General features: G+C 43.5%; 2 long non-coding RNA genes across 5 annotated transcripts in view; one reads left to right on the top strand and one right to left on the bottom strand.

Moving 5' to 3' along the window:
* The first annotated feature begins 1,682 nt into the window (after positions 1 to 1,682).
* LOC310842132 overlaps positions 1,683 to 22,628 on the top strand; it is a 21,948-nt gene continuing 1,002 nt past the window's right edge. Inside the window, exons 1-3 of the long non-coding RNA XR_014562907.1 lie at positions 1,683 to 5,134; positions 5,250 to 6,496; positions 21,907 to 22,628. The exon at positions 21,907 to 22,628 is cut by the window's right edge and continues 1,002 nt beyond it. This is a non-coding gene — a long non-coding RNA (uncharacterized lncRNA). The remainder of the gene's footprint in view (positions 5,135 to 5,249; positions 6,497 to 21,906) is intronic.
* LOC310842089 overlaps positions 14,065 to 22,628 on the bottom strand; it is an 11,425-nt gene continuing 2,861 nt past the window's right edge. The window contains exons 1-4 of one of the 4 annotated variants that reach the window (XR_014562844.1): positions 20,227 to 21,295; positions 19,765 to 19,998; positions 16,719 to 16,816; positions 14,065 to 15,772 (exon numbers count right to left, since the gene is read on the bottom strand). This is a non-coding gene — a long non-coding RNA (uncharacterized lncRNA). Of the gene's footprint in view, positions 15,773 to 16,718; positions 17,195 to 19,764; positions 19,999 to 20,226; positions 21,296 to 22,628 lie in introns of those variants that run through there. The other 3 variants (XR_014562843.1, XR_014562842.1, XR_014562845.1) reach the window with 3 other exon arrangements.

Genomic DNA, 22,628 nt, shown 5'->3' with positions numbered 1-22,628 from the left:
ACAGGAATATGTTAGAATCTATTTACATATCTATTACATTTCTAATCACCAGAGACATATGCAGTTTTCTATAGGTTATGGTTATTATCTAGATTTCTATTGCTATAAGAGCAGGAAGCCTCAGGGCACAATCTTTGCAGCACTTGCTCATGTGAGACTTTAGAAACTTATATTACTGCGGCCTATTTTTAATTAGTCTGTTTTGCTTTGGTTTTCCATCTCCCATCTAGCTCTTTGTTCTCAGCTTTGCTGAGAACTTACTTCTGGCACCTTTTAAAAAATATCTATTTTTCCTACTATGGTGGAGCAACCAAGTTAATCCAGCAAGTTCTTTGATCCTTGAAGAACAGATGTGCACAGATCTGTGTCCTGTAGTAAGAGGGGAAATGAAGCATTGTACTAGAAATATATTACTATAATACTTTGAATGAGAAATATGAAATATTTATATTAAGCTTTTTAAAATACATTGTCTATATATTATTGTGAACAAGGAGATTGGATAAGAATAAAGCTACATGAGATTTTAGGAGGTGAATATAAAGTATGTCAGTTTTACATGAAATCACAAGATGAGAATAGTATAACATATAAATTGCAATTGCTACAAGCATCAAAAGGATGAATAGTGGCAAGAAATCATCAGTCAGGAAGGCTTCCTAGCAGCTTAAACAAGTTCCATTACTGAGATACAAATATTAAAATAAAGAATACTTAATGAAAATAAAATGAAGGATCATTGACAGGGAAATCCATATAATTACTAACAGTAAAGAGAAGCAAGACAGCTAATAATAGGGTGTTAAGTCTCAGTGGAATGGAACAATTCCAAGATACAGTCAAGAATCAGAATATGCAAACTAATTACTATAGTCATTAAAAGAGGTGGCAAGGTGGTTAGTATATGCTGTTGTATGAAAACTCAAGACAAAACCATTGACTCATCATATTCTCCTGTACACTTTACCAAGCACAATTACCAGGTTTCTGGTATTCCATTTTTGTTTTGCTTACTTAGCAAAAAATATTTCAGATAAACAGTCTTTCCATCCATTTAAAGTGTGTCTTATGTTAAAGGAAAAAACTAAGCTTACAAATTAATACGGAGGCTATGGAACAAGCAGTCGGAAGGAAAGCCATTCAAATAGGTTTTGGCAATAATGAATAATACAAGTGTTTAGATGTTACTCAGCACCACAGATTTTGAGCACAATCCCAGATGCGGCCTCCCTGCCATGTTGGAAGTGATGTATAGACTCTGGTACAACAATCAATCCGATGATTTCCAGAAGTCCTCTTCATGAAAAAGAAAGCACACGGGGTGTGGGGATGCTCATTTGAACTACATTAGCAGAAAATCTTGAGTAATGCAGCACAGTTTCTTCAAATGTCTTAGGTACGGCTATCAAAGGAGACATCTTGGCTATTGTACATATTCTGGGACAGCATGTTTAGAGGAGATAAAAAGACATTAACAAAGAACTATAATCTATTATCAGGACCAAGGCTGAAAAGAAACCAGATAATAGGAATTAACAGGAGGTACCATAACAAGGTACCATAACAAAATCTGATTTAGAAAGTCCTGCCATAAAAAGGGAAGAACAATGGAGATTTCCCCCTATGACCAATGCTACAGGATGAATCAGTAGCTTTAAGTTGCGCTAATGAGGTCTGAACAAGACCTTGAGGTCACAGTAGATAGCATGATGTAAATTTTGACCTGGTATGTGGCCGCTGTGAAAAAGATAAATTCAATGTTAGGGATCATTGTGAAAGGGATTGAAAATAAAACTGTCAGTGTTTTGATGCAGTGTCAAGGGGATCCCCAGTTGTGGTTCCAGGAGATCCTGTCTGCTCCTCAAATCCTTGATCTGTGGAGTGGAGTTTCTGCTTTATCCTCTGATGACTAAGTGTCTGGCACCAACTTACAGCCAGGCATGATGCTACTGTACCATAGGAGCCAACTCTTAGGAGCCGACATCCCTTCGTAAAATATTTGAGGGGGCAGGGCTCCCCAAAATTGATGGGCATTGCCCTTCATGTGTGTGCATGTGACGTGTCTTATGATCAATTATGCGGGAAGGGTTTAATTGCCCCCCCCAATTTTTTTATTCAAGATGGCACCCCTGTATTGTACTATGCAGCAAAATTTATCAGCTGAAAAAATATTGTTACAAAGGTTGTACGCCGCCCCCTATCTCTGCCGAGTGGTAGCAAGATTCCATGGAGGTTCCAGATGGTCCCCTAGGACCTGGTTTTCATTGGGAATCAAGTCACAGAGGAAACTGTTGTGTCTTTAAGAAATATGGTTTATTAGCACATATTTGGAGGAGACTCTTGAGAGTCCCATGGGCTGCAAGAAGATCAAACCCTCCATTCTTAAGGAAATCAGCCATGAGTGCTCACTGGAAGGACAGATCGTGAAGCTGAGGCTCCAATACTTTGGCCACCTTGTGAGAAAAGAAGACTCCCTGGAAAAGACCCTGATGCTGGGAAAGATGGAGGGCACAAGGAGAAGGGGATGACAGAGGATGAGATGGTTGGACTGTTCTCGAAGCTACCAGCATGAGTTTGACCAAACTGTGGGAGGCAGTGGAAGACAGAAGTACCTGGCGTGCTCTGGTCCATGGGGTCACGAAGAGTCGGACATGACTAAACGACTAAACAACAACAACAATCTGGATGCAGATGGAGAGAGTGTAGTGTTTGCAGCATTCACATGTCACGAGGGGCTTGCCCTTTGCACAGCTCAGCATTGCATTCAGAGGCTTTCCTCTGCTTCAGATTGTCTCTGGCCAGCTCTCAGGGCATCTGCCCTTCCACATCCCTGCATGACGTTCTCCCCACTTCCTGCTTCTCCTTCCCAGAAAACCCCTGGCTAAGCAACTCTTCCCCTTCTGTCTGCTATTTGAAGCCTAGTTCTAAGAGTTAACAATTTTCCTGTAACCTACATTATTGACACAGACCCAAGGATTTCTCTGTGATGGGCCATCAACATCTTCTGTCATGATAAACAGCTTCTATCTTAGGTGAAGCACCAGCCTGTATTTTTCCACTGGCCTGGCATCTTTCCTTCAATACTCCAAATATTATCCAAAAGCTACGCCTCTTATTAATTTCTAACATTTGCTAATGCTGGCAGTTATGGGTACATTTTCACCCCCAAACTCTGTTACCCATAGATCTGTAACAATATTATATATAGCAACCCCATCAGCAGTCAATGTCAGCTGTGGGAAAGAAATGCCACTCCCTGTAGTGAAGAAAGAAGCAGACAAGTCCACAGCTGGATTATTCTGAATTATCCCCAGGGATTTTCAACAATGTTGAGGGCTAGCTCTGAGTATTAAGAGATTCCTCCTCATTGCATTCTATTTTTAACTTAAAATTCCAGCAACAGAGCAGCACATCTTGCAGGTATTAGAGAAGTCTTACAGTACTTCAGTATACTGATGGTCTGACTGGAGCTCAAAAATAATCTTCCCAATGCCTTCCTTCAGCTACCAGTCATTTTAAACATGTGATATATTCTGCAAAGATAGTTTAAGTTGGTCATGAGTAAGTTTTTTTTCCCCTTTCCAGTTGTGAGAATTTTAATCGTTTTTCTGATAGATAAAACAGACTAGACTGTAGCAGCCTACCCATAAATATCTACATCGTCCTTAGGTCACCCCCGTAAGACATGTTTACGTGGTTGCCACCTAGTGGCCCAAAAGCAAAATTGTTTCTTTTGAAGAATTGGAACTGAGCATGCTCTAGGCATGTGCTTTTAGGGGTAGTTTCAAGATGGATGCTGAACTGAGAACTGAATTAAGAGAAACCAAGAAATAAAACGAGTTTCTTTTTCCCTCTTACTGGTGTAGCCTACATATTGTTACATGCCACCCCAGTCTCGACAAGCAATTAGAGATTCCAGGAATACCAGGCATGCTTAACTTTTGGGACAACGAGGCACAGTGGAGACTGGGTGGTCTTTATGATATATGGTTTATTTACACATATGTACAACCTGAGCCTAGGATGGAGGGTTGCACAGCATTACTCCTCAAGAGGGTCCTTTGCTCAAAGGCACAGCAGACAAATCAGGCATATTATTCTCTGTGTCTCTTTGCTATTGCCTGTCCCAGTCAGCCTACATAGTGCTCCAATCATACTTCCTCTAGCTTGCCACTTTTTTCCTGTTCTCTTACGCCATCGACTCTGAAATCCTAAACCCTTTTCGTCTCTGCCCACCAACACACAGCTGGAGGAAGGGCTGTCCTGCCCTTGTTTGGTACTTCTTCGCTGTCTTGACAGCTTCCCTGATGGGTTAACAACGGGCCATCATAAGGCTCAGGATCCCTTCCGACTCTACAATTCTATTATTATCTTTCAGTGTGCCAGCACTTTGGAACTCCCTGACAATTGTCAATAGGCAGGTGCCTTCACTGTTCTTTTTCTGCTGCCTGTTAAAAACATTTTTGTTCAAGGAAGCCTATTACTCGCTGTTTAGCGTCTGATTTTTATTATTATTATTTCAGGATAAAGAAAAATGTCCATATTTACACATAATTTTTACATATTTATACATAATTTTGTCTCTTTTTTTGTCGACTTCCCATTCCATTTTCCATGGTGATTTTGTTTTCTCTCCCTTTGCTGCATCCTATCCTCCATCTCTTATATCACAACAATATTATAGTAAGTCCTAATTCTTTCTGTTGCTCATACTTCAAATCCTGCTCACGAATTCATAAAACTATATTTCTTTAAATAGTCCGAAAAAGGCTTCCTCCACAAAACTAAAATCATTGAGTTCTCTTATTTTAGCTGTTAACTTTGCCATTTCTGCATAGTCCATCACCTTACTAGCTTCTAATTTTCATTACATTTTGCATTTTTCAAATATCTGTTTTTAACTTTGTCTTTTATTTACAATTTTATTTTATTTTTATTTTTTGTAAACTGCTTAGAGGTTCTGTTTAGATTCATATATGCATTCTATTAAATACATAAAATAAATATTGCAGATCAGGGACCTGAGGCTGAGACAGTGGCCACCTGTGCATGTCACACTAAACATGCAACCTTCCTAATTATAGCTATACAATTAGATCTAGGGTGTGTTGGCATTCTGTAATGTGAGGGAGAGGTCATAGAATCATAGAATCATAGAGTTGGAAGAGACCACAAGGGCCATCGAGTCCAACCCCCTGCCATGCAGGAAACACCATCAGAGCACTCCTGACATATGGTTGTCAAGCAAGGTCGCTGCTGCCCTTAAAGAAGCAGTGGTACAGCTATTCCCAATTAAGCCCATTATGCATCCAATGGTTTAAGGACAGCTAACAACCGATCACAAATACTGTACAGTATCTTGAGCGTGAAGATGCCCGAGAGGGTGGCAGCAAGGCAACTGCAAACACTCTTAGAAGATATCAATTCCATTCTGGGTTCATGACTAGTTTCAGGAATGATTTGGTTGAGGAGATGCTCCATGAAATCACGTTTGCTGCCAAAAAGAGCCCTCTTTTTAATTCTTTGTCCTTTCACTTCAGCATATGTGGAGAGAATGTAACATGCTATCCTCACGTTGAGCATTGCTATGTCCCATCTGCTCCAGAACAGTCAACAATACAGAATGAGGTGAGATAAATGACAAGGTGGTGGCATGTCACATATTTTTTCCCTATGTAGGTGTTACAGTGAGAAGACTGGGAACTAAATTTGCAGGGGCTGTTTTCAGCAGCAAATACACATTTAAGGTAACTTCCATTCTGAGCCTAAAGGAAAAGGCCACACACATCTCCCTCTTCACAAGCATGTAATCATGTGCTAATAAATTTTGTTAAACCCATTAACTGCTGCTTCAGGATGTAAATCTACTGTACTTGATTAAAAAGAAGTAAAAACAAGTAAGTCCCCTTCACTGCACCACTATTTAGAAATTGCCAGCTTCCATTCAGAATTAAACTACATGGAGACATCCAGTCTAATCATGCTCAGATGAAGAAGTGAACTCATTTGCCCTCTTTTAGAGAACTCTTTGTAAGTTTTATAATGTTGGACAGAAAAACCAGTGGCGTGTGAAATGGCCTAGAATAGATTTACAATAGAGGAGTCTAAAAATAAATTCACAACATTAAAAGAAAAATAAATTATTCCTCGGCTATCCTTGTGTTCCTCATCATTACCATTGTCTCAAATAGTTTCCACAGATCATTATAAAAAAGGTTAGGGAAGGTTTTGGAAATGCCATGCAAAATCATAACCTTCCTTTAAAAGAAAGTGTGCAACAAAAGCAAGCCATAAAAAAGCCACAGAATGACAAGATGGAAAAAAACAGTTACACCGCACAGGAAGGAGTCCAAGGAGAAACCGGGCAACTAAAATGATAGGGGCAGAGACAAACTGACAAAAGCAAATATAAATTAAATACTGAAAATCTACAAGCGAGGGAAAATGTACTGTTATCTCTGAACAGGTTGCAAAAGAAAGGGAAAATACAGCAACGGTAAGTATCTCGGGCGCTGCTGAGTTCTGATGCAAAAGAAGAAAATAAGGGAATGCAAAACCAATAAATGTCATGGTCTGAAGAAACCAAGGAATTAAAATGTGGCATTCTTGAATTTAACATTGCTCTAGTCTTAATACAGCAAGAGGAACGGAGGCTGAACAAAAATAGCTGAATGCAAACATTTGCACAGTGATTAGAGTGGATTACATGTTTTATCTGGAGCGCCCATAGTGTTTTTCTGAAACTCTGAGCTCAGGGAGGAAAGCGGAGTTCTGCAGTGATTTTACTGGCATTTTCGTCTTGCCCTCTTTTCCTTCTGCATTTTCAGAGCATGAAAAATCCTTGCTAGTAGGCCTGCCAGTAATTCTCTGGTCTGACTAATGAAAGTGTGTTCTGTTAATCTAGACATAGATGCAGAAGGTCCATCATCAGGGCTGCTCATGGTGGTTTCTGTTCCAGTTAAAAGCAGCTGGGGGAGGGGAACTGCGGTACTATGGAAGGTGGGATTTAATTCTCTCCACCACCACCCCCTGTGCCATATCCCAATTTAATCCACCTTTTTCAAAGCTTCTCTTTGCCCTACTATGTAATTTTAGACCCTGGACTTAATGGTCTTACAGGAGGGAAAGTGGAGACCTTTAGACAGTGAAGGGAGCGGGGACCTGTGTATCATTTCAGTTGTGAAACACTCAATTAACATTTCTCGCCTCCAGAGTAGAACCTTGTGTCAAGAAAAGCAGCTGGGAGCTGGGGGTGGGGTGCAATTTGGAGCAGGAAAGCAACCAGCCTGGAAGGAGTTGCACTTATAGACTACAGACTGCCGCCTTATTGAAACGTTAATAGTCCTATTGATAGGAAAGTAGAGAATATTTAATTTATCTCTGGTTTATTTATACATTGCTCGATTGGAAACAAACAAACAAAAAACTCTAAAGTTTTACAATAGGAGTAAAACAATAACACTGGTATAAAAAAAAATCAAAAAGATTAAAATCAGCAATAAACTGAAAAGACTTGTCCACATTCTGCATATCTGGGTAGCCTATGGCCACCCACAGACTGTGAGGATTTTGCTGTAGGGATTCAAATGCATACCAGAACTTTAGCATCCCCTCGATTCCTTCATCCAAGCTGTTTAAAAAGACATTCGTTGAACAGCAATAGGCCTAGGACAGAACCCTCTAGCACCCCATTAGTCTCCCCCCCACACTTTGATGAAGAACCATTAGCAAGCATCCTTTGGGTTGGGTCTGTCAATCAGCTACAAACCCACCTAGCAGTTACGTCACCCAGCCCACATTTTACCAGTTTCTCACAGCCTCAGAGTAGCTGTGATAGCAACCGTAGTAATGAGATCTCTACTGCCTGCCCCTGCCAAGAAAGGAGCAGCATTCAGCAGCAATTGAGGCTTTTGTGTTTTAGGATGACGGTTTAAACAGAGACAGAACTCCTTAGAGTAACTGCAGGTTCAAATAAATCTAGAGTCACCGTCTTGCCTTGTTAGCCCTGTGCTGCAAATCAGTTACTAAGGCAGCAGAAGGCAATGGCCCATTCCTTTTCTTCTCAAAGATGTCACAATGCAAATTTCACAATGTGCAAGCACAGGTGATCCTTTATGAAAGATCTGGGCCATACTTACTATAAGGGCATCTGCTTCACCAAGGAAACTGTGTGATATATCTTTCTAGCCTTTGAAACCACGCATATTTTTCAGGTCTTACACCCAGCATCTTATATTGTATTGCATTTTTGGCAGTGCTGCCCTGCCATAAACTGTGTTGTGCTGGGTCTGATGGAAGTGGTGGTTCAAAACATCTGGAAGATGCCTGGCTAGAGGAGGATGCTCGAAGTGAGGGGCAGCCAACAAGGTGCCCTTCATCTGTTGTTGGACTACGACTCCCATAATCCCTGAGACAATGGTCTATGCTAGGTGAAGCTGATGGGAATTGAGAGTACAACAACATCTGGATAGCACTGTTAGGAAATAACTGGCGAATGCCCACATGTGGGGGGAAACTACAAAAGAAAAAGAAACAGCTGACTGCCTGAATACAAAAAAGTGTGGGGCTTGACAGTCTCTAGTCAAAAGAACTCCTAGCAGATTTTAAAACAGAAATGCCTGTAACGTTTGCAAAGTGCAGGAAATGTTGTGTATTGAGTCAAAGGATTTTATATCTGTATTATTATTGTCTGTATTGCATTAGGGTAAAGTAACTGCCTTTTGGTTCCAGAGGGTACAGCTACTATTGGTTCATTTAAGCTGCTGTATTTGGATCCTCTGTCTTATTGGTTTCCTCCAAAAGGCAGGACTGTGATTGCCTGATATTGTTCCCTCCAAAATGTATCCTTTCTAGCTTGTTCCCTGTCCCTATAAATGTAGCTCTCCCCTCCTCAAGTCTCAGTCTTGTTTGCTTTAATAAAGAAGTGTTACTAGAGAACTGTCTCCAGCATATTATGTCAAGAGAACTGAAATCACAAACCCCACGTCACAACAGGTAATACAGGGTGTGATACTTTTAAATGTCCCCATATTAGGCACTCACACTTGTGCTCTCCTGTCTCTACCCCTCTTGGGGTGAATAGATAACAACCTTAAGTAAGTTTAAATGCTTACAATAGTCAGAGGTCTCACTCATGCATCGCTCTATGCAACAGCAGAGACAACACAGGCAAGGTATTCTTGGTTATAGCCTCAGACGTCTGCTCAGTTACATGGTTCAAAAAGGAGAGAGAGAAAGAGAGACTGGGAGGGAGGAACAGGAAACAACCCAGTGTAGTGTAGTGGTTAAGAGCGGTAGACTCGTAATCTGGGGAACCGGGTTTGCGTCTCCACTCCTCCACATGCAGCTGCTGGGCTGATCACCTTGGGCTAGTCACACTTCTCTGAAGTCTCTCAGCCCTACTCACCTCACAGAGTGTTTGTTGTGGGGGGAGGAAGGGAAAGGAGGGAAAGGAGAATGTTACCCACTTTGAGACTCCTTCGGGTAGTGATAAAGCGGGATATCAAATCCAAACTCTTCTTCTTCTCCCTCCCTAAAGGTTAGGGGTTATCATGACCAACCTGAGTCTTCTCTTGCTATTAATAATTCTGTGGTCCTTAACCTTTTCTTACTTGCAATAAAGCAGTTACGTTTGGCTGCATAAATCTCCCCCAGGCACCATGTATATGGGGTTTGCCATTTCAGATAAGCACAGCATCCATTCAGAACAGCTCTCTCAAATTCTTTGGCTATTTAATTTCTTGTTCCCCATTTTCTATACGTATGCACTTTCTTCTCCCAAAATTGCATTTTTTAAAAAATCTCTCTAAAATAGCACTATACAATTATTTCCATCCCTACCTCATATCCTGCTTCAGTGGGTTGGCATCTGTACTTTCAGTCCACTTACATCTGTTTGTAGTTCCTTCTTTCAGCTCCTATAGTAGCCTTTGCCAACCTGTGCTGGCTGAGGCAGGCTGATGGGAATTGTAGCCCAAAACATCTGGAAAGCACCAGGTTCGTGAAGGCTATTCTAGAAGGAAGAGCCTGGAACTCAGTCTATTTCATCAGTTATAGAGACCATAAGGACCTCCACTTTTTCCTAATAATGCATACCTTTTTGTGGATTTTAATTGTAAGTTTACTTTGGATTAAATGACCATGTCATTACCGAGGAGGCAGGTTTAGTCGTTGTTTGAGGACTATCCCTGCCTCCAGGTCTGGTCCTGACCGGAAGGATACTGTAATCAGCAAGGGAAACCCACATGACCTGAAAGTGTTGCTGTGCAATGCCAGGTCAATGATTAATAAAACCACTGCCATCCACGACCTGATTGTGGATGGAGGATTTGATCTGGCATGTGTGACAGAGACCTGGTTGGATGAAGCAGATGGGCCTGTCCTTGCCGCTGCTTGCCCACCAGGTTTCTCTTACGCACAGCAACCCAGGTCATGTGGGCGGGGAGGGGGGGTTGCAGTGATTTTTAGGAAGTCATTAGTCTGCACCAGGCGTCCTATTGGGAAGACCCAGTTTTCTGAGTGCATGTTCTGGAAGTTGGGCAATAGGGGCAGTACAGGATTCCTACTGGTGTACCGACCTCCCCGCTGCACCAAGGATTCCCTGCCCGAGCTGCTTCAGGTGGTGGCGGATATGCTCCTGGAGACACCTAGCTTGGTTGTCCTGGGGGATTTTAACATCCATGCCGACACGACCTTACAAGGGGCCGCTCGGGACTTCGTGGAAAGCATGGCCTCCATGGGGCTGTCCCTGAATAAGTCTGGCCCAACTCATAGCCACGGACATGCCTTAGACTTGGTGTTTACCTCTACGGATGTTGGTGATCTGACATTAACTAAAAGCGAAACAAAAGAAGTGCCATGGTCAGATCACTTCCTGGTGCAACTGGACTTCTCCGCAACCCTTCCCCTTCGCAGGGAGGTGGGACCGATTCGGATGGTCCGCCCCCGCCACTTAATGGATCCAATTGGCTTCCAGAGAGTGGTAGGGGATGCTTTATCCCAAGTTGATGGCCTTTCAGCTGATTCCCTGGTGGCCCGCTGGAATGCGGAGTTAACCAGGGCTATTGACTGTCTGGCTCCGAAGCGCCCTCTCCGATTGCATGGAGCCCGGACAGCCCCGTGGTTTTCCCCGGAGCTGAGGGTGATGAAACAATCGTTGAGACGGCTAGAGCGCCGGTGGCGGAAAACTCATTCTGAATCAGACCGGACACGGGTTAGAGCTCAACGTCGAGCCTACCAAGTGGCAGTGGCGACGGCGAAGAGGGCCTTCTTCGCCGCCTCCATTGCATCTGCAGAAAACAGCAGCAGGAGACTTTTTCAGGTGGTTCGCAATCTATCAGAACCACCTGTACCACCGGGGCCTGGTAGGGACCCCAAGATCTCCTGCAATGCTTTTGCAAAGTTTTTTGCAGATAAAATCGCTCAGATTCAGAAGGAGGTAGACTCCACTGTGGGAGCAGGGCCAGGGTGGGAGAGTGCTAGAGTTCTGTCTGGTCCTGTTACATGGGATCAATTCCAATCTGTTACCTCCGAGGATGTGGACAGGCTGCTTGGACGAGTGAAACCGACCACCTGTCTCCTTGATCCTTGCCCATCCTGGCTGATAAAAGCGAGCCGGGAAGGGCTGGGCGATGGGCTCTGCGGGGTGGTGAATGCTTCCCTCTGTGAGGGAGCCTTCCCAGACCCGCTGAAAGAGGCGGTCATTAAACCGCTTCTTAAAAAAACATCTTTAGACCCGGCCAATTTGGCCAACTATCGCCCAGTCTCAAATCTGCCATTCTTGGGCAAGGTGATTGAGCGGGTGGTTGCTGAACAACTCCAAGCACGCCTGGAGGAAACGGACCATTTGGATCCCTTCCAATCGGGATTCAGGCCTCACCATGGGACTGAAACTGCCTTGGTCGCGCTGGTTGATGATCTCCGGCGGGCTAGGGACAAAGGTGAGAGCTGTTTCCTAGTTCTGCTGGATCTCTCAGCGGCCTTTGACACCATCGACCATAACATCCTTCTGGACCGTCTAGAGGGGCTGGGAGCTGGGGGCACTGTCATGCAGTGGTTCCGCTCCTTCCTCCTGGGCCGTGTCCAGAAAGTGGTGGTGGGGGGTGAGTGTTCAGACCCCTGGGCTCTCACTTGTGGGGTGCCTCAGGGTTCTGTCCTCTCCCCCATGCTTTTTAATATCTATATGAAGCCGCTGGGAGAGATCATCAGGGGGTTTGGACTGGGTGTTCATCAGTATGCAGATGACACCCAGCTCTACCTCTCCTTTAAATCAGAACCAGTGAAGGCGGTGAAGGTCCTGTGTGAGTGCCTAGAGGCGGTTGGAGGTTGGATGGCGGCTAACAGATTGAGGTTGAATCCTGACAAGACAGAAGTACTGTTTTTGGGGGACAGGAGGCGGGCAGGTGTGGAGGATTCCCTGGTCCTGAATGGGGTAACTGTGCCCCTGAAGGACCAGGTGCGCAGCCTGGGAGTCATTTTGGACTCACAGCTGTCCATGGAGGCGCAGATTAACTCTGTGTCCAGGGCAGCTGTCTACCAGCTCCACCTGGTACGCAGGCTAAGACCCTACCTCCCCGCGGACTGTCTCGCCAGAGTGGTGCATGCTCTAGTTATCTCACGCTTAGACTACTGCAACGCGCTCTACGTGGGGCTACCTTTGAAGGTGACCCGGAAACTGCAATTAATCCAGAATGCGGCAGCGAGACTGGTGACTGGGAGTGGCCGCCGGGACCACATAACACCGGTTCTGAGAGATCTGCATTGGCTCCCAGTACGTTTCCGAGCACGATTCAAAGTGTTGGTGCTGACCTTTAAAGCCCTAAACGGCCTCGGTCCTGTATACCTGAAGGAGCGTCTCCACCCCCATCGTTCAGCCCGGACTCTGAGATCCAGCGCCGAGGGCCTTCTGGCGGTTCCCTCATTGCGAGAAGTGAGGCTACAGGGAACCAGACAGAGGGCCTTCTCGGTAGCGGCGCCCGCCCTGTGGAACGCCCTCCCATCAGATGTCAAAGAGATAAAGAATTACCTGACGTTCAGAAGACATCTTAAGGCAGCCCTGTTCAGGGAAGTTTTTAATATGTAATGCTGTACAGTTTTTAACACTGATTGGGAGCCGCCCAGAGTGGCTGGGGAAAACTCAGCCAGATGGGCGGGGTATAAATAATAAATTATTATTATATTATTATTATAAAAGTGGAGCACAAATGAAGTGAATTGATATCCACCAATAAATATGATGCATCATGCTGAAAAACAGTGTTTGTGTGTGGAGGGATGGCTTGAAATGGAATCATAAAGTAGCACAGATTCTGGATAATCAAGTGGGGTTGTGTATAACCTCCGTGATATCATCATGAACACATATCATCATGAAAGCTCAATAAAAAGGACGTCTGGAGAAGAGAACACCCTCTCTTCCTGAATCCAATGCAGGACTTTGCGTCTTCTACTTTTTTGTCCTAGGAACAGCTGCAGTTCTAGCCTTGCCCGCCTGCTGTGTGTACATGGTTGTTTGATTACAGAAAGGGAAATTGCAGTTTTTTAAACCTCCTTTGTTTTGGATATGCGAAAGAGAGAGAAAATAGATAAGAACTGTGTCCAAAGTTCTGATATTGCCAGAAAGGGCCCTGTTCATGGACTGCTAGTCTTTTAAAAACTTTCTGGTCCTTCAACTGTACCAGAGAGGTGAGGGGAATAAAATGAAGTTTTCTTTATTCTTGATAACAGTCCTCTGCTAGCAGAACTCTGAACGTCCCTCCACTGCAGACAAATTTCGTATTCCCTGGAACATATGTCAGAGGCAATTTACTGTAGAAACATTAGGAGGGAGAAACACAGCCTCTTTCTGTATGTTTCTGGTGAGATCAACAGACTTTTTCCACTGTGACATCGCAGGCTGTATGCCTGCCAAGGCTAACTTTAAAGTATTGATGATGGCAGGCAAACTCAACAGAAAAAAACTACCTGCATAATTTCTAAAGGAAAATTATTACTTTTGATAAACAGTGGCTGGTTTAGAATTAAACTTTTTTTATCACATAATTGGTCTTTTTTTTAAAAAATAAAAATGGGAATCCTGAGCTAAATTGAATTTGTTTTGCTCAGGTGTTATGTTTCATGAAACATACTGTACTTTTCAGTCTATAGGACGCCCCCATGTATAAGACTATTCTGGGGGCCTCAAAATTTAGAAAATAGGGGGATTGAGCTTTGGGGAAGGATTATTTGGAGGGAATGCCGAAAATTGCTCACCCGCCAGAACATAGCACACAACCGCTTGCGTCGCTTACAATTGCCGCTTCCAATCTCAGGCTAGCACGGGTGAGCGATTTTTGGCATCCCCCCCCCCCCAACAATCAAGCGGCAAATCACCACTTAAAATCTCCAGCTCGCTTCACTGAAACCACCTATCACCTGCTCAATAACTGCCAGCAGCCGCCAATCACACTCCCGTTTGCTGCAACTAGTGCAGCTGTCTATTGGTTGCCGCAGCAGAATCGGAAGGGCTAATGGCAGCGATCAGGCAGCTGCGACGCGAGCGGTTGTGTGCTGCATTCTGGCGGGTGAGTGATTTTCGGCATTCTCTCCCCCCCCCCCCCAACAATCAAGCAGCCAATTGCTGCTTACAATCTCCAGCTTGCGCCAAAAAACCATTCGCCCATCCCCCTCAGCACTACCCATGTATAAGTTGACCCTAAATTTTCAACTTCATTTTTGGGTCAAAAAAGCTTGTCTTATACACGGAAAAATACAGTAACAGTGCCCAGGCTGCACTGCTTCTCATGCTCTACCCTACAAAATTTCATGAATGAAAATATCAGTTAATTACGTACGGGCAAGATAATTGATTTCATCTTTATATCATATCTATCTTTTCAAGGTAACAATCATATACTATGCAGAGGTTAGCAGGACTAACTAAAGGATGGTGAGGGCGAGAAAGAAAGGACCAGTTGCTGTTAATGTTCCTTCCCATCTCTGCTCTTAGTAGAACTACACCTTGTGCAAAAGGCTGTTCTCACATGCAGATTTTCTTTTCCTGTAAGAAGCATTGGCTAATCACTCAATTCAGATACTACACCAAACAATGGTTAATGAAGTTTAACAATAGGTTGACACAATAACGGAATAAACAAGCCATGGTTTGTAACCAGCTGGCAATCAGAAACCATTGTTGGAGACTCGGGCTCGGCTCTCTCCGCCCCTTGGTCCCCCATGGCGGCGCCGGCGCTTCTTCCATCGTCCCCGCTCTCTGCAGCCCGCCATGACCCGGGCAGCCCTGGTGCCCCAGGAGGGCGGCTGTCTCGGAGGAAGGACAGACCAAGCTGTAAGGTGACTTTCACGACAGCATGCAGTGCTCACCGAAAAGCTGTTTCTCAGAAGGTTGCCTTACCATGAGTGCTGTATCCCAGAGCATGCTGCAGTTGGGCCAATGTGCTCCCTTGAGCCCCAAAGACAGACACACTCACTGGGGAAATGGCGAGGTTCATTCCGTGGTTGAGCTCTGCCCAGTGCTGGTAGAGAGGCAAACTCCGTGCTCAGGTTCTGTGGTTCATGGTGTCAGTATAAAAGCTGTCCTGCTCTCCCTCCAGGTCTTCAAATATGATGTCATCCAAATGGAGAAGAAGAGAAGGCTAGCAATTATAACTGTTTAGGAACTTTCTTATATACCCTGAACATATCCTTGGAAATAGACATTACCTTCATGTTTTCCTTGGCATTTCTTCCTCCTGTCATCTTCCTGCAGATCAGTATAGCAGGAGGTCTGCAGAGCCTATAGGGAAACAAAGAGCCACATGGGATATGTTTATTTTCTGAACCTCCAAACAGGCCTCAAACAGTTACAGAGAGACCTTTCTTAAGAACCCTTAGGGACTAATATTAATCTGGAAGCAACATCTATACGCTGAAGGGTTTTACATCTGCAGTGTAATAAAAAAAATTAAGGTATTATATATATAATAAATGTTCATAAATGTACCAACCAAGCACAAACATAGATACGTGGACCACATGTCTGGAGCAGCACAGGAACACTGTCCTGAAACCATTTTGACTCCCAAACTGACCAAATGTTTTCTTTGCAAGGAGGGAGGGCAGGAATTGGGTAATCACCAATTCAAAGGAATGGGCAGACTACCAGTAAAGGCAATCAGATAAGGCATTATCAGATAACCTGGCAGACAGGACAAACAACAACATTCAAATTTCTGCTGTAGACCACCTTTTCTATGATGTAGATATAATGTTTGTGAGGGGTGGTCTTGGGTTACTCTCCTTCTGTGATGTATGTATGATGTATGGAGGGGTGGTCTTGAGCTCCAGGGCAGGGAATTTAAAATGTCTATATAAGGACAGGCACACCTTTGTTCTGGGTCCTCCTCCTTTCCTGCATGTGAAGGGAGCATCCTGTTGCAACAGCTTTAATAAAGATCAGGCTTACTAGCTGCTTTACTTCTTGATATTCTCCAGTTGGCCTCTGTTATTTTCTCCTGCCAATAGGGAACCCACGTAAGGACTCTATACGGGCTCTTGGATATCTCATAAGGGGAAAAGGGCAGATTTTGTTTACAACAGCAGTCCTCTGAAAAAGGGGTCCAAAGGCGGAGGCGGTGGGCAAGGGGGAGGACTCTGGGAGAAGATAAATTTTATTTTTTCTTCCCAGACGGGAGAAGACTTTTCTCAGCCTTGAAAGTCTAATAAAGAAAGACAAATGGAACTCACAGTACTCTCTAACGCCTCTATGCTCAAGATGAATTCACTATTATCACAGAATGCAGATGCTGAGAGAAATCCTCCTTACATGTCTATCTTCTTCCTGTAACAAACGCAAAATGATCCAACCATAGGAGCTCACCAGACCTTTTAGCACTCTGGTGACCAGTGAGCCAGCAGAGGGAGGTGTCACAATGGCTTTTGTAAATCTGGGACTGTCTCTTGAAAATAGCAACACTTGGTGGGTCTGCTGAGGTGCCCAGATGGAGACCACCAGGGAACCCATGATATGGTGTTTAGAATTATACAGACAAAAACTTTGTTGTTGTTATTTAGTCGTGTCCAACTATTCGTGACCCCATGGACCAGAGCACGACAGGCACTTCTGTCTTCCACTGCCTCCCACAGTTTGGTCAAACTCATGCTGGTAGCTTCAAGAACACTGTCCAACCATCTCGTCCTCTGTCGTCCCATTCTCCTTGTGCCCTCCATCTTTCCCAACATCAGGGTCTTTTCCAGGGAGTCTTCTCTTCTCATGAGGTGGCCAAAATATTGTTGTTGTTTTTTAAATAATATTTATTAAAAGTTTCCAATTACAACCAAATAAAAAACAAAACATCCAAATTTAAAATCTTGTTTTCCATAACATCTTTCCAGGACTTCCCCTCCCCTCCCCCTCTTGTATTCCAATTCTTACTTATAAATTCAGCAATTTCTTATCCCAAATTTTGAACTTATTGTCATTGACCCAATTTAAAAATGTTTTCCCATCTCCTAAAATCGACCTGTTCCCTTCCACGCGTTCCCCCCTTTAACATACATTACAGATTAAAATATAATGAAATAAAATGTAGTTTAACACCCTTTGGATTCCAAATTTCCCTCCCCCTTTTCCCGGTTGCGTTCCCAAAATTTATCAACATCTGATGTCTTCCTGCAGCTCCCACAATTTATTTAAGCCATAGTCCTTTACCAGTCATCTTTAATTTCGAATGTCCAATCTTGGAAGGAGTCTGTCTCAAAAAGGCCCATTTTTTCCATCCAGATTTTTATACATTAGGAGTAAAACTCCAATTTTATTTCTTTAAACCTTTCAGGTCTGGATGTCCCAAATGTTTCTTCTTTCAACTTTATCTCTCTCCTTTTCTTTTTTTTTTCTTCCTGTTTTCCTGCACAAATGTTCTAATTCCAAAAGCTTCAAATTCAGCTGCAGAGGCTCTGTTATTCAGGAACGAAACATAATGCCAAGTCCCTTCCATTTTTCAATAGATAAGTCTATTGTCTTCTTTAGTATGTCAGCCTCTGTAGTCAAAATAGTGTTCCATTTCTGCAGTTTCCCAGGAGATAGAAAGTTCTATTCAAATTCCATGTCAACAACTTGTAATATCCCTCGGCTCCTCTAGGTGGGTTGCAATAACTCAGTTCCCTTCCAGATCACCCCAATCAGTCCAAGTAGCTTGTTATTCCTTGTTTTAAACAATTTGTATCCAATTTATAACAAATGTAACCGGCAAAGTCCTTGTAACAAAGTTCTCATTTTGTTCTTCTGCTTTGACAGCTCTTTGACAGCTGTCAAAACCTCTCTTTGTCTTCTCCCAGCGCTCTCACAAAACGCTCCCAGGGTTCCGGGGGGGGGGGTTACTTTTAAATCAATTCCACTTTTCTCCTCCAGCTCAGTCTTATAGTTTTCCGTTGCGAAATTAATATCTTTATAAAAATAGGGTTGCACTCGATCTTAGATGTCAAATCCTTTGCTTTAACTCCTCTACAACGGGGGGGGGGGCTGACTTCCTTTTTGCGCCTCCCCCGCTCGCTCCGAATTTTTTAAAAATTTGTCCCCCTTTTTAGTCCAGGTTCCAATTACTCACGGGTTATTCTTTTAGGTCCAGATTTTCAATAGAAGAAGTCAGCGCTCTCCGTCGAATGGCATGCGGCTTCGCTCGGCAGGGGAAGCGGAGGACTCAAAGCACCCCCCCCCCCGGTCACCCGTTCCGTAGCCTTTAAAAAGGCTCCTTCGCGGGCCGGAGGGGAGCGCAAAAGGTGCCAGCCGAGTCACCATGTCCATGGGTTTCAGCGCCCATGGTTTTTGAGGGTCCCCGCGTCGCCGGCGCGGTAGGACCCAGCCCCTGCCGAGCAGGCTCCCTCCGGAGCTCGGAGGGAGTCCGCCATTCGGCGATGGTGCCAACCGGAAGTCCTTGAGGTGGCCAACATATTGGAGCCTCAGCTTCACGATCTGTCCTTCCAGTGAGTATTCAGGGCTGATTTCCTTAAGAATGGATAGGTTTGATCTTCTTGCAGTCCATGGGACTCTCAAGAGTCTCCTCCAGCACCATAATTCAAAAGCATCAATTCTTCGGCGATCAGCCTTCTTTATGGTCCAGCTCTCACTTCCATACATCACTACTGGGAAAACAATAGCTTTTACTATACGGACCTTTGTTGGCAAGGTGATGTCTCTACGCAAATAAATATATGGAGGGGGGGGGGAGAAAAGAAACCATTGTTGGAATTTAAAGTGTTTTTGCAAACTATGGTTTAGTGTGATGTCTTGAATTGACAACCTGCCTTTATGTCTCTGAAGGTTATTACATTTAGAGACTAGAGTTAGCGTTTGAAAACTGAAACCATGACTTCAGTTCTAAACTATGCCAAGTGCAAGCAGAGTTTGGCATGATGTCTCAAGTTGAACAAATAGAATTATTTTGCCTGCAAATTTACACACTTAAAACTTTACGACTAATAAATATAAACAATGAATAACAATGCTAAAAGAAAATAACAAACATTTGATGCATTTTATTTAACCAGGTAGAATGATCAATAATGGAGGCAGTTCTGGACAGAACGTAGCTAAAAGTTACTTGGTGACATCCAAGCCAATGGGCCTCACTGCTAATGAAGCCTGTCCTGGGAGCACAGGATCCAAATGGTAGTCCCAGACAATTCACCGAGGGCAGGACTTGTTGTCTTCTTTCTCCCTTACATTGCAACTAAGTGGAATGGCTGCTAAAGGAGACATTTCTAGGAAGGAGCCAAATGGCTTGGTCCTACCCAATCCAAAGCACAGTCCTCACGGCCTCACTTCTGCTGATGCAATCTGGAGCTACAGTTCCCTCCTCAATCTTGAAGGTAGAGATTAAGCCCTCTAAAAATATGGTCTGCAACCGTATAATAAATTTATTTATTTATTTTGGCAGCTGATGTCTTATCTATTGTGTAACGGTTTAAACGTAAGGTTTCATTATCTATACTGGATTTTAGAGCTCAAAATCCAGTACAGTGGTACTTCAGGTTACATACGCTTCAGGTTACAGACTCCGCTAACCCAGAAATAGTGCTTCAGGTTAAGAACTTTGCTTCAGGATGAGAAAAGAAATCGGGCTCCGGCAGCACGGCAGCAGCAGGAGGCCCCATTAGCTAAAGTGATGTTTCAGGTTAAGAACAGTTTCAGGTTAAGTACGGACCTCCGGAACGAATTAAGTACTTAACCTGAGGTACCACTGTACAGTACACAGCCTACAGAGTACACAATATGGGACTTCCCCCACACCCAGTAAAACGGTGATGTAAAAACAACGAACTGCTCCGTTCTAAGCCTGTCTACTCAGAATAGAGTTTGATTGTTCTTCATGAGGCTTACTCTCAGATGTATATGATTGTAGCTATTGCGGCACCCTACAAACACAGAAATTTATTATTTCATAATAAATAATATTCTGGTCCACAGTACTCTTTATTTGATGCATGAAGTGCAATCCCAAATCTACAAGCTTATAAAGATATTTGTGTGCAAACATGCCTCCCTAATTGAAACTGAGAGAGCAGACGAGAGCAGACGAGAGGCTCTGTACAGGTAAATAAAAGTTGCAAAAAGCTGCTACATTATATCTGAAAAGTTTAGGAAAACAGTCCTATCACTTTTCTTTGGGGAGAAAAAAAACAGATAAGGATCTTTTGGGAAGGTTTTAAGCTTTTTAATTAGTTTTGGCTGGTAGCCAAAGACCTGCATTGAGGGCTTGCATTAGCCAAGTAACTTTTTTTTTTTACTTATTTCTCTTTGAACAGCTAATCCAGATTCCACATCACAATCTCCTTCCAGTTTCAAAAGCAGCTTGCCATATGGCAAGTGGGTGTGGAATTCCTTTAAGAAGAAAACAAGTCTAAAACCCTCTTAGACTCATGGAGCTAGTTCCATGGTTCTCAACTCCCAGGCTTTGATTTCTGACCCACCCTATGTCTAGGACAATTCAAAGTCAGCACGACAAAACACCCAATTAAAAGATAACAAATAAAAAGATTAAAGTCAGCACTGTTTAATCCTGCTTTATATTAGGAGACTGCGTTGATTGACCTGTGGTATTCAACTCTCTTATTCGAATTAGGTAGAATCCATTCTCAGTCCTGTACAAGCTGCGTTCTCTTGCAATTGGATCTTGCCATGAAATACAAATCACCAAAAGCAAATGATTTGGCTTGCACTTTTATTTGTCTCCAAAGAGATTTTATTAAACAGTGAGAAAAATGCCTGCTATGGATGTGGAAAGGACTCCTTCCACACAACAGACACATTCCGCCCCTGCAGTATTGCCAGTGGCGTAGCGTGAGGGGTGCAGGGGGGGGGGCCCGGCCGCACCGGGCGCAACATCTGGGGGTTAGGGTTAGGGGGCGCAAATCCACGGGTTAGGGGGCGCAAATTACTTGCCTTGCCCCGGGTGCTGACAACCCACGCTACGCCACTGAGTATTGCTGCCAGTAATAGATAGCCATGCTAGCCAGTCCCAGAGTGATATGCAGAGTGAATTACAATAATATATGGGAGAAAGGAAAAGAGATATTCAGGGGCATGACTGCAAGTTTGGGGAGGAAAGAGCATGTTTTTACCCATTCTCAGCTATGTCCCAGCCAGGCTATTTTGCCTGGTTCAGTTTAAGGATGGGACAGTTCCACCTTCTTTTGGACTCAAAAACAAAACAATAGTTTAAATAACTTCTTCTAGCAATCTTAGACTTAAATTATCAATTAGCATCAATTGCTACAATCAGCACACAGTGAGAATGTATTAGAGATACAGTATTCACAAACATCACAGAATGGGAAAAGTTGCACAATAATCTTGAGGTTTTGAGAGCTGAAAACAAGCCCTGTATATGGACATTTTCTTATAACTGCCTCTTTCTAATATTATCTCAACAGATTTTGGCAGGATCTATTTCTGAGGTGCTAGTTCCTTTTTTGATAGGCTGTGAGCTGATGTTCCTATTAGCAAGATTTACCCCCACCTCATGAGAAGAGAAGACTCCCTGGAAAAGACCCTGATGTTGGGAAAGATTGAGGGCACAAGGAGAAGGGGACGACAGAGAACGAGATGGCTGGACAGAGTTTTCGAAGCTACCAATATGAGTTTGACCAAACTTCGGGAGATAATGGAAGACAGGAGTGCCTGGCGTGCTCTGGTCTATGGGGTCATGAAGAGCCGAACACGACTAAATGACTAAACAACAACAACCACCCCTGGTAAATCTTTAAAAACCAGGAAATGATCAATGCTGCAGTCATTGCTACTTGATGAAAGACTACGCTGATGAACCACAGAGGCTTGATAATATTTGTTCACAGGGTTATATTTTACACAGAAGCTTAGCAGATAAATATTCAGGCTTTTACAAAAAATGCTTTTGTAGTTGCCTTCAAGAGCTAGAAGTTTATTGGCAGTGGTTTTACTCATGTATCATGAGACCTTTGCTCTAGTACAAGATTACCCAAGCTCCTCTTCTACCCCCACCCAGCCATAATTTCATCTGGAGACCAGTAATTAAACCCTTCCACAAAGATCTGATTTGCTGGGAAGGAGGGAAAGATGATCTGTCTTGGGCAAGATCCACATTTGATTAAAACTGGAAAGATAACATCTTATT

The sequence above is a fragment of the Podarcis gaigeae genome, assembly GCF_964106915.1.
Source record: "Podarcis gaigeae genome assembly, chromosome: 3".
Classification (NCBI taxonomy): Eukaryota; Metazoa; Chordata; class Lepidosauria; order Squamata; family Lacertidae; genus Podarcis; species Podarcis gaigeae.
The sequence above is the reverse complement of the archived record's forward strand: the minus strand, read 5'-3'. Positions and strand labels throughout refer to the sequence as shown.